The sequence below is a fragment of the Bubalus kerabau genome, chromosome 1, assembly GCF_029407905.1.
Source record: "Bubalus kerabau isolate K-KA32 ecotype Philippines breed swamp buffalo chromosome 1, PCC_UOA_SB_1v2, whole genome shotgun sequence".
Classification (NCBI taxonomy): Eukaryota; Metazoa; Chordata; class Mammalia; order Artiodactyla; family Bovidae; genus Bubalus; species Bubalus kerabau.
This window is the reverse complement of record NC_073624.1, coordinates 234275854-234288537: the sequence shown is the minus strand read 5'-3', so window position 1 is coordinate 234288537 and position 12684 is coordinate 234275854.

The window sequence follows — 12684 nt, the reverse complement described above, 5'->3', positions numbered from 1 at the left end:
TAAGTGCTGCATTTTAAAACACCTCATCTAAATCCTGGACCAATGCTGTACACTGCAGTATAGTGGCAGGCAGCCTGAGAAATATTTTGGTGAGGGTTTCTTTCTGGTTAGGCAAATCACTTGACCTGGACACTAAGGCAAGTCTCCCCAGCATTCACCAATTCAGAGACGTCTTTCCTTGGCAGATCTTCAGTTGCTTTCATCTGCAAAATGGGGATGGTGTTTTTTTTGCCTGGAAGGAGGGGGTTGGGCCTGCCATTCTCCAGCAGCATTAAGATCAGTTTAATTCCAGAAATCTAATCCAGAGAGGCAGAGACTGTCAGGCAGCCAGAAAAATTAATGAGAAAATTGGAGTAAACATGATGTGTGTCTTGTTGACTGGGGTTGGGAGAAGGTGACTTGATGCCAGTCTGCAGAGTCGGGCTCTCTGGGGTGTGTGTATGCGGTCTACGTGCCTCTTTGGAAGTGCTGTGCATGCCGAGCTAATGAATTCAAAGGCACGGATGAGAGCTTAGAAAAGAATGCCTATACCTGGATAGTTTCTGGAGAACCTTTCATTTACTTGAATCACATCTTAGATCTACCCTCTGTGATCAAATTAATGAGGAGTAGCACACACACAAAGCCCCTTGGTGTCGGATAAAAAAGACATCATGCTCAATAGGAATGGTGAGAGGGAAAAAGCAATAAGAGATTGAAGAGCTTCTGTTAGTCTCTGCCTGGGTATAAGCTTTACAAAGCAGGATTTCTTCTTTTCTCTGCCCTAGAGATGCAAACATCAGAAATGAAAGTTGCCATTTGATTGAGTCCCTTGTAATGGGGAGATTCTTTTGCAAAGGATGTACACAGAAGGAGCTGCCATTACCTGACAACCCATTTGCTTTAATCGATCCAATATTTTTATTACTGGCTCATTCTTTTGAGAGAAAATTTGCTTGGCAGAAAACAGGTACAAGATGGATAATGGGGACCTAGTTCCTTCATCTGTGCTCAAGGGAGGAGAGAGTCAGGGACAAGGGGAGCTTACAGTGAGAGTGGCTCAGATTATCTTAATGACTCGAGGATTTTTGGTGACCTGGAAGGTCATATGTTACCATTTTAATCTCTATTACAGAGGGACGATAGCATAGTGCAAAGGCAGTGCCCGCAGGGAGACAACAGGTAACATAAATGGTAAATTGATTCGTGTAGGAAACACAACAGGCCAAGCCCAAAGGTAAGCAGTACTTACCTTGGATTTCTGGGCTCAGCTGGTAAAGAATCAGTCTGCAATGTGGGAGACCTGGGTTTGATCCCTCGGTTGGGAAGACACCCTGGAGAAGAGAAAGGCTACACACTCCAGTATTCTTGCCTGGAGAATTCCATGGACTATACAGTCCATGGGGTTGCAAAACATTGGACATGACTGAGTGACTTTCACTTTTCACCCTCAATTTCTAGAATATAATGGGGAGTGGTGGGTACTGTGCTGAGCTACAATGCACTTGAACTGTCAGGGATCAACCTCTGGAAACTAGTTGTAAATACACTTTATTGAATCAAAAAAACCTAGATTAGAGCTCCAGTTCTGCCTCTTACTGGTTATGTGACTGCGGGAAAGTTATTTAACCACATAAAGTGAAAACAGGAAGTTAAAAAACAGCATGAGAAGGATGATTGCTATATTGGTCAGTTTAGGCTAAAATAAACTGCTGTAACAAACATCCACTGTTATAGGTTGTATTGTGTCTCCCTAAAAATCATACATTAAAGTCCTAACTCCCCAGTACTCAGTTCAGTTCAGTTCAGTCGCTCAGTCGTGTCTGACTCTTTGCGACCCCATGAACCGCAGCACGCCAGGCCTCCCTGTCCATCACCAACTCTGGAGTTTGCCCAAATTCATGTCCATTGAGTTGGTGATGCCATCCAGCCATCTCATCCTCTGTCATCCCCCTTCTCCTCCTGCCCTCAATCTTTTCCAGCATCAGGATATTTTCAAATAAGTCAGAATGTAACCTTATTAGAAAGTAGGGCCATTACATATACAATTAAGATGAGGTCATTATGGTGGGCCCTAATCAAATATGACTAGTATCCTTATTAAAGAGAAGAAATTTAGACACAGATATGTATATTTGCAAGATACCAGGTGAAGATGAGGCAGAGGGGCCTTCCCTGGTGGTCCAGTGGTTAAGACTTTGCTTCCAAAGCAGGAAGTACAGGCTCAATCCCTGGTCAGGGAGCTAAGATCCACATTCCTCACAGCCAAAAAATAAAACAGAAGCAATATTGTAACAAATTCAATAAAAAGTTTAAAAATGTCCACATCAAAAACAAAAAAATCAAAGATGAAGGCAGAAATCAGGGTAATGCTTTTACAAGCCAAGAAATGCCCAAGATAGGTAGTAAACCACCAGAATGTAGCAGACAGCATGGAACAGATTCTCCTGCACAACCCTCAGAAAGGATCAAGCCACAGTAACATCTTAAACTTGAACCTCTAATCTTTAGAATTGTCAGACAGTAAGTTCGGGTGTTAAGCCATGCAGTTTGTGGTACTTCGTTACAGTATCACTAGCAAACTATTGTATCTACTAAGTTCTAATGGCTCAAAACAAGTTTATATTTTGCATATGCTACATGCCCATTTGGGGTTGGCAGGCAGCTCTGCTATCATAATCTTTCAGGTACCCAAAATGATGGGAGAGTCACCATCTCAACTTGAAGCTTCAGGGTTTACCTTAGTGACGAAAGAGGGCATGGAGATTAGCAGGTGCTTGTGTGCTAAGTGGCTTCAGTCGTATCCGATTCTTTGGAACTCCATGGACCGTAGCCCACCAGGCTCCTCTGTCCATGGGGATTCTCCAGGCAAGAATACTGGAGTGGGTTGCCATGCCCTCCTCCAGGGGCTCTTCCTGACCCAGGGATCGAACATTTTGTCTTATGTCTCCTGCATTAGCAGGTGGGTTATTTACCACCAGCGCCACCTGGGAAGCCTGGAGAATAACAAACAAGTCCTTAAATACCCTGCTCACATTTCATTGACCAAACCAAGTCGTACTGAAACCAAGCAGGACCCTATGGTCCTTGCCCTCCATGTCCTCAGCCTACCTTTTGTCTGTGGAAAAACTTTAGCAAAAGAATAAGTTTAATCAGAGAAGTGAGAAAATGCAGAAACAGGAAAATAGTCAGATGAGACCAAACACTAATGGTTAGGTGAGTAAGCAAACCCAAGGACCGTTACCTCCTTCTCAAAGGCTATAGATGATATTCTGAGCCATATTCTGTGAGCTGTCTTATAGACACTGAAACCCCCACCAGGTAGAAGAAGTTAACTACATGATGACCAGCCTGTAGCCATGACATAAGCTGCCACAATTTCAAGAATTGGCCTCAAAGAAATGGGAACAAACCAACCCTGGAACTAAAGACTGACTATACTTAAGGCGATCAAGATGACGCTGATCAGGCCACTGCATGACCAATTGCAAGATGACCGTCAGAGCTGACTGTGCTATTTATTTATGTAACATAAATAGGTAAATGGATAAAAGATCTTATCCACTGATTGTCAGTGGAGCAGGGGGAGTTGGCCTTTGGACAGGACTCGCTCTCCCTTTTGGCATCCAAAACAAAGCAAACTGCCCTTTCCACCAACCTTCCCTCTTTATTGGTTTTTGAGTGGCAAGCAGCTAGACTTCTCTTTCTATAACAATATGACCATGCGGAATATCAAGGGTGGGGGTGGGGGTGAGAGGAAGGAAGTATAATTGTCTAAAGTATCTAGAAGGAGAAGAGAGCCAGATGATAGACATGAGTAATGTCTATCACAATTGTTCATGAATATCAGTATAGAAAAAACAATTGGGTAAAAATTTACCAAAAAGGGCTGATTGATGTTAGCTTATACTTGAATTAAATATTTTCCTGTATTTTCTAATATTTTCACAAAAGATATATGTATATCACCTTAATAAGCAGCAGGGAAACATTTACTTTTAAAAATAAAGGTTATATAACTTATCAATGGTTAATGAATAGATGAACCACTTAATAAATGCATGGGCCAAACAAATTTTTTTAAAGGCAAAAACCCCAACTCTAAATCTCTCACTTTTTTTTTCCTGTAAAAGGAATGGATAAGGTTGTCATTACATGTAATGAAATTTCCTTATTTGAGAGACTTTATATATAAGATGGAAATGAACACAAACACCACTAGGTTAGTTTCTTATCGTGTAGAAATTTGCTGATAGAGTAGATAACTTTGAACTGTGTCGTCCCGTTTACCATGTTTATATTGATGAGATAAACTTCCACAAAGGAGACTGATGAAGATCATGGGGAGGGGATGTTTATTCAAGGGAATATACTCTCTAGGCCCAGAGGAAAAGAAGGTATATGATGGATGAGAGGTGGTGTCTTAGGGCAGGTTTCCCAGAAGAAGACCCTGAGATGATACTGTGCTCGCATGTTATTTATTAAGGGAATGCTTTGAGGAGAAACTGGTGAGGGAGTGTGGGCAGCAGAAAGAGGCCAGGCAAAGCTGTGATTTCATGCTCAGTCCCAGCCTGACCCCTGGGGGAGCTCTGGAATGTTAAGTGACTACCTTAGGTCTGGCCCTGACTTGAGGCAAGAAAGCTGAATTTTCAGACCCCCGCCCTCGTTGGTCATTGGTTCTCAGGCATTTCCAGCTCTCCAGAAGCGAGGGCAGAGCAGATCCAACAGCTGGAGGCAGGCCTCTGCAAAAAGTAGCAGGTGATTCATCAGAAGAGCACACAGAAGCTGGCTGAGGGATCGCAGAAATGGTGAAGGGGATCCAAGGGCTCTGGGTGGGACACGACGGATGGAGTAGTGGAATAGTGCCCACTACAGATGGAGATTCCCTGCAGACTGAGGTCCTGGCACCCAGATAACTTGGGCTTCATAGACTGTGAATGGGGCTTAAGTAAGAGCCCATGAGAAAGAATTTTAATCAAGACAGACAACATGGCTCTTAACCATGCCAGTTTCTTGCTGGCAGTGGTTGGGGGGGACCCATGTGGCTTTTGGCCGTAGATACCTGATATGCTACTGTTGTGAAGGACTGGCAGGTGGTTTCAAGTCTACATGAATAGCTGGGGGAAATGTGCATTGTATTGACTGTGTTGAAATTTTTTACAAACTTGAGGGATGAAAAATGACTTGTTGGGTGGGCCTGGTGCCCTTATGAAGATGTGACCTCTCTTACTATCATCTTGCCCTCTCTTACTATCATCTTGACTGGAATCCAGCCTGCTTGCTTCTCCCTCTCCCTCCCTCTCTCCTGCTAAGGACTAGAAGGCTTAAGTCAAAGTTGTCTAAGGCCTGCATGAGAGAAAGCACAGGAAAAAGACTTGTAGAGAATCAGTCCTGGGTTCAAAACCTGGCTCTGTCACTTACCCTGAATCTCAAGTTCCTTACATATAAAACTGGGAGTGATAACCCGTTTTGTGCTGTGCTGTGCTCAGTCTCTCAGTCGTGTCTGACTCTGTGATTCTCATGGGCTGGAGCCTGCCAGTCTCCTCTGTCCATGGGGATTCTCCAGGCAAGAAAACTGGAGTGGGTTGCCATGCCCTCTTCCAGGGGATCTTCCCAACCTAGGAATAGAACCCAGGTCTCCTGCATTGCAGGTTGATTCTTAACCATCTAAATCACCAGGGAAACCCAACAGCTACACCCGTTAGGACTCTATTGAAGTTATAGGGGACTGGACCCCTATATTCTGAGTCTTAATTTATTCATCTATACAGCAGTGTAATAAATGAATGATAAATGATGATTATGACAATGTTGATCATTCTTACCTCTCAGAATTGATGTGGTGGGGTGGTGGGGGAGTGGTTAAAGAACTAAATATAGCAGTGTGCTGTGAATAGGTTACTGCCCCTGGCCTATCCTGGGTGCTCCTCTAACCCTCAGTCTCTTTAAAGGAAAGAAGAGTGGCTCTTTCCACAATTGCCACTACTGCTCAGGACATTTTTCATATAGACGTGAAGCTCATTTGAAGTGTTGCATCCTGTGGTTTCTAATAGAAATCCTATTGCTTTCCCCCCAGCCATTGTGAGCTTATGACTATGACTGTCTGTGGGTGAGTGGACACAGGGCCTTCCAGTGGGAAAGAAAGCCCATCAGACCAGATCTGCTGGGTCCAGGTGGAATAACTATGAATGGGGAAATGTCAAAGCCTTCTCTTTCTCCTAGTAAAGGCCTTTGACCAAAATGGACCTGTTTAATTTATAGGTCGGAAGCACAAACTGAATCTTGTACCATATGCATTTGTCTCCTCTCTCTTTTCTGCAGGAGTCTGGGGCTGGGGGAGGGATTAATAGGCTTACTCTAAGAAGGAGAGACGCAAGGAGTGCCATCGAGTCCTTTGTGTTTACAGCACTTGAAAGGATGGATCTCTAACAAGTCTAATTTAATTTTGGCTCAAGTGAAGGAACAGTGAATTCCAGGCTGGGAAGAATAAACTGAGATGCCATAGGACATTAGAGATAATTTAATTCAACTCCCTCTCTCGTTAGATAAGGAACCTGAAGCTTGGGGGTGGAGAGGGGGCACTTGTGTGTCCACAGCCACGTAACAAATTGCTGCTGACTGAGCCTGGGAGCTGAACTGAGTCCTGGGCCAATGCTCGGGGCTCTGCCATTCATTTCTGTGCCCTTGTCGTGATTTTTGTCATATTTACATGACATCTGTACCTCTGTTAACCTGGTTTCTTTATTAATTGAGTTGATTTGGTTTTTTATTCCTAAATAAATTTATTTTGAAAGGAAACTGCTGCAAAGGGAAAGCAAGGATCATTTACCACAAATAGAAGGTGACTGTAAAAATAAATGCTATGAACCGAAGCAACACAGTTCAATTTATCAAGGTAGTGCTATATGTGAAGAGACTACTCAGTCTTTGAAAAGGGAGAGTCATAATGTTAAAGAGAATTTAAAAGGGAAAGTGTTTTTATTTTAACCATAGGAGAGGATGTTTTTTAATGTGTTGTGAACTATCTAAAATTCTCTCATATCATGAGTGACTAAGTTTATCAGGAAAGAAAATGGGTGTGAAAGTTTCTAAGGAAGTCTAATACTTTACCTAGATTAGAATTCCAATTGTGTCACTTACTTTGAGCAAGTTAACTTAACCTCTTTCTGTTTCAGTTTTTTCACTCATAAAATGGGAACAAAAGTGTGTGTGTGCCATGGGATTGTTGCAAGTATTCAATTAGACAGTACATATAAAGCTGTCAGAACGCTGCTTGGCACAGAGCAAGCATGTGACAGCATCAGGTATTCCTGTAATTATCATTATTAAAATTTTAAGTGGTGTTTACTCTCTAGTAGAATTACAAATTTATTTGTAAAGGTTTACATAGTAAGTATCTTAGGCTCTGCAGTTTGTATGGTCTCTGTTGCAACCACTCATCTCTGCCACAGCAGCCAGAAAGCAGCCAGAGGTAGTACATAAACAAATGGGCATGACTGTGCGCCAATAAAACTCGATTTACTAAAATAGGCAGCAGGCGGGACTTGGCCTGCAGGTTACAGTTTCTGCTAGAGGCTCATAGGTATGGAAGACAAAAGCATTCTATCTCACACCTTCATTCAAATCCCCAGTTTTTCAAGCCAACCTCACACACCTGAAACGTGGGTTCTTTCATCTTAACTGACTCCCAAATGACCATGGGGCTGGACAGCCACTGAACTTGATGTAGAGGATCAAAGTTAAAAGCACAGGTTTGGGTGTCAGGATGACTTTAGTTCCCTGCTCACCCTTCAAGGGGTATCATTTTCTTTTTACACAGGAGGAAATTGCAGCTCAGCAGGGTGAAGTAATTTGCTCAATGTCACACAGCCAGCAAATTGACGTCTATTCCACAAACATGAAATTTGGTTCTAATCCAGAAACCCCAGGGCCAGCAGCATGTCCTCATGACAATTCCTTTGCTGGTTTTGAATCTCTGTGGTAAGGGAGGGGAGGGCCTGAGGAGGATTGATACAGCACTGGGAATAATGCTGCTGGCTTAGGGTATGATTATGACCTTGGGAGGAGGGAGAATCTAGTTCTCAGAGACTATAAGACCGAGCGGAGAGTGTACAGGGCCAGACAGTTCCCTCTCTCACTGGGGAGCCCTAGTTGTGTACTTGGGCAATTCTTCTTATCTCTCTGTGCCTCACTTCCCCTAAATGTAACAATAAGAAGCAGCATTTTATTAGTACACAGGGCACAGTGCTTTCCAATACCTTAATCTCATTTTCTCCTTGAAAGTTGAAACTGCCCTGAGATGTTTATCCCCACTTCAGACGAGTAAGGTGAGGCTAAAAAAGTTCATTTCAATTGCCCAGGGTCACAGAACTAGAAATAGCACAGCTGGGATTTGAGTGCTAGTCTGTCTGGTTATGTTTTTCCAGTTCAAAATATCCCTCAATGGAGTCTCTCTTTGGGGACTTCTCAGGTAAGAGGGATGTACATGGATGCTAATTCCAGAATCAGAGATAACTCAGGTCACACTTTTAGCATGTGCTTGGCACTGTGCAAAGTCAGTCCTTCCAAATGACTTTATAAACGGGGGTGGGGGTGGGGAATAACAGATCTGCTAACCGAGGTTCCTAGACTTTATGTAACTTGTCCAAGTTTACTCAGCCACTAAGAGCCAGTTAGGCTTTGAATTCAGGTCAAACTCATTCCCAAGCCCATGCTCTTAATAGAGCTTATCATTCAACCAAGGACACCTTTGAGAGAGAAAGGCACTATCAACAATTATGCCAGGATAGCAGATAGAAACAGGGGTGTGTGGTCATTCCAGTTCCTGACCATTGGGTTCTCTGCATCCCTCAGGACCACCCCAAATCAGGATGACATGGAGAGGAAATCTACTACAGCTGACAGAAGCACCAATTTAATTATTACAATTAACATTTACATTGATCTTAGGAAGCATTTTAGGGAAGAGGTAAAGTCCTGTGGAAATAAGGCATTTGGGGTTTGGTGTTTGACATTTTTGGAAGCGGTGAATTTAATTGCCTCTAGAGTTGCTACAAGAAGTAGTCAAAGAGCAGCTGGCACCCTCCCCCTAGAGACTGGTTTTCTTTCACTCTCTGACTGCATGCACTAAGTGAAAAAGAGAAATAGATTAAAACAGTCTCCAAGGAAATGGAGATAAACAACTTTAGATTTGCTATGATAAGAAGACCAAGGAATTTCTTAGATTCAGGAAAGAGACCAAACTACTATCAGACTATTGCTTGAAACCACACATACCTCTAACTCAAGGCTAGTATCACACCTAGGCAGTGCTGGTGGCTGTCTCCACTGGACACTTGGAGGCATGCTGGGGAGAGCTTTCTGCATCAGAATTCCTAGAATTCTCTCTGCCCTAATGGCCTTATCTCTTTGGGTAGCGATTTTGTTCCCCTAGGAGCCCAATTTTAAAAATAAACAACCTTACAACCATTTGAGTTCATTTTCAGTCATATGCATGGTGGAACTTCTTACATATCAGATCTCCTTTTGAATTTGACTGTTGGCTGGGATATAAGAAAGGTAAACTGTGCTAGGGAAATGGTCAGAGGGGAAGCCTCAGGACATGGATTTTTGTCAAAGGAGGTTACCTCAGTGTGGGGTCCTGGGCAGCCAGGAAGCAGCAAAAATGTTTTGAATAAGTGGTTCTCAGTAGAGCAAAAGTGTTGGGGGTGGGGGTGGGGGGAAGATGGCACTAGGAGGGTAAAATCTATCATTGCAGCCTTGCCCATGCAAAGCTCCTAGGTGATGGCCCTGTAGAGAATGGCGAGGTCATGGGAGTCAAAGTGGTAAAAGGCAAAGAGGCCAGGGAACCAGGACCCTGGGAGGGAGGCTGGCATGACTCTGCTAATGTGAGGCTCTAGGCAGGTTAATTGCCCTGTGATGCCTCACCTACCAAGCATGAAGTTTGGCCGAAAATGAAATAATCTCTGAGGTCTTTCAGCTCTAATACTAAATGCGATTCTGGACTGAGTGCCTAAGTGAATCTTGCTGTGCATAAGTGGGTGGCTTAGGGCTAAGAGGCTCTTGACTAGAGTGCAGACATGATCCAAACCACAGATCTCTCCCCTCCACGTCATCCCTTCTCCTCACCTTAATTCTCTTGATGACCAAGGAAAGCTTTTAACTTCTCCTTGTCCTATTCTTTTCAACCTATGGGAAGGGGAGCAGAAAAGAAGGGACAGCAAGAGGGAAGAGTGGCTGAACAAAAGCTTCTGATGGGTCCTCTCTGATCGGGTGCCACCTTGGCTAAGAGGACACTGACGAGAGTCAAGATGTTTGACCATTAACTGCAGCAAAGAGGAAAACCTTATCTGGAGATGGTCCAGGGACTGACCACAAAGACTGGGAAAACACACTGGGAAATATCAGCTAAGACATTTACCTTCTCAGTGTTTTGCTTTTTCATCTTTAGTGAGGAGTCAGATTTGAAGTAATATTTAATGAACATCTACCCTCATAGGGTGCTTGGTGAGAGCACTGTCCCAGGTGGGCCGTGCATCTTAATCACGTCGGTTTCCTCCTGAGAGCATCTTCTCAGGTGTGCTGTATGTCTCCTTTGGAGAGCTGACCTCAGGCTGAGACCTTGCTGGCAGATGTCAACCATCCAGGATCTCAGGAAGATGTGGTTAGCAGCTGGGAACCTGCTCAAAGTTTGGTGGAAGATGTCTTCTCTGGGGCTGAGATTGCAGCAGCCCCTTGCCTTCTGGCTCTGGCTGTCGAAAAACTGTCTCTCTGCCTCCCGGCTGGGGAGGGGCCAAAAAAAATACGACACCCAGTTGGGGATATGATGGGTGATGGAAGTAAAGTCTGATGCTGTAAAGAGAAATATTGCATGGGAACCTGGAATGTTAGGTCCACGAATCAAGGCAAATTGGAAGTGGTCAGACAGGAGATGGCAAGAGTGAATATCGACATTTTAGGAATCAGCGAAGTAAAATGGACTGGAATGGGTGGATTTAACTCAAATGACCATTATATCTACTACTGTGGGCAAGAATCCTTTAGAAGAAATGGAGTAGCCATCATAGTCAACCAGAGTCCAAAATTTAGTACTTGGATGCAGTCTCAAAAATGACAGAATGATCTCTGTCCATTTTCAAGGTAAACCATTCAGTATCACAGTAATCCAAGTCTATACCCCAAACAGTAATGCTGAAGAAGCTGAAATTGAATGGTTCTATGAAGACCTACAAGACCTTCTGGAACTGACACCCAAAAAAGATGTCTTTTTCCTTCTAGGGGACTGGAATGCAAAAGTAGGAAGTCAAGAGCTACCTGGAGTAACAGGCAAATTTAGCCTTGGAGGACAAAATGAAGTAGGTCAAATGCTAGCAGAATTTTGTTAAGAGAATGTGCTGGTCATAGCAAACACCCTCTTCCAACAACACAATAGAAGACTCTACACATGGACATCACCAGATGGTCATACCGAAATCAGATTGATTATATTCTTTGCAGCCAAAGAAGAAGCTCTATACAGTCAGCAAAAACAAGACCGGGAGCTGACTGTGGCTCAGATTATGAACTCCTTATTGCTAAATTCAGACTTAAATTGAAGAAAGTAGGGATAACCATCAGACCATTCAGGTATGACCTAAATCAAATCCCTTACGACTATACAGTGGAAGTGACAAATAGACTCAAGAGATTAGATCTGACAGAGTGCCTGAAGAACTATGGATGGAAGTTTGTGACACTGAACAGGAGGCAGTGATCAAGACCATCCCCAAGAAAAAGAAATGCAAAAAGGCAAAATGGTTGTCTGACAACGCCTTACAAATAGCTGAGAAAAGAAGAGAAGTGAAAGGCAAAGGAGAAAAGGAAAGATATACCCATTTGAATGCAGAGTTCCAAAGAATAGCAAGGAAAGATAAGAAAGCCTACCTCAGCCATCAGTGCAAAGAAATAGAGGGAAACAATAGAATGGGAAAGACTAGAGAGCTCGTCAAGAAAATTAGAGATACCAAGGGAACATTTCATGCAAAGATGGGCTCGATAAAGGACAGAAATGGTATGCACCTAACAGAAGCAGAAGATATTAAGAAGAGGTGGCAAGAATACACAGAAGAACTATACAAAAAAGATCTTCATGACCCAGATAACCATGATGGTGTGATCACTCACCTAGATCCAGACATCCTGGAATGTGAAGTCAAGTGGGCCTTAGGAAGCATCACTATGAACAAAGCTAGTGGAGGTGATAGAATTCCAGTTGAGCTATTCCAAATCCTGAAAGATGATGCCGTGAAAGTGCTACGCTTAATATGCCAGCAAATTTGGAAAACTCAGCAGTGGCCACACGACTGGAAAAGGTCAGTTTTCATTCCAATTCCAAAGAAAGGCAATGCCAAGAATGTTCAAATTACAGCACAATTGCACTCATCTCACATGCTAGTAAAGTAATGCTCAAAATTCTCCAAGCCAGGTTTCAACAGTACGTGAACAGTGAACTTCCAGATTTTCATGCTGGATTTAGAAAAGCCAGAGGAACCAGTGATCAAATTTCCAACATCCTCTGATCATTGAAAAAGCGAGAGAATTCCAGAAAAACATCTACTTTTGCTTTATTGACTACGCCAAAGCCTTTGACTGTGTGGATCACCACAAACTGTAGAAAATTCTTCAAGAGATGGGAATACCAGACCACCTGACCTGCCTCTTGAGAAA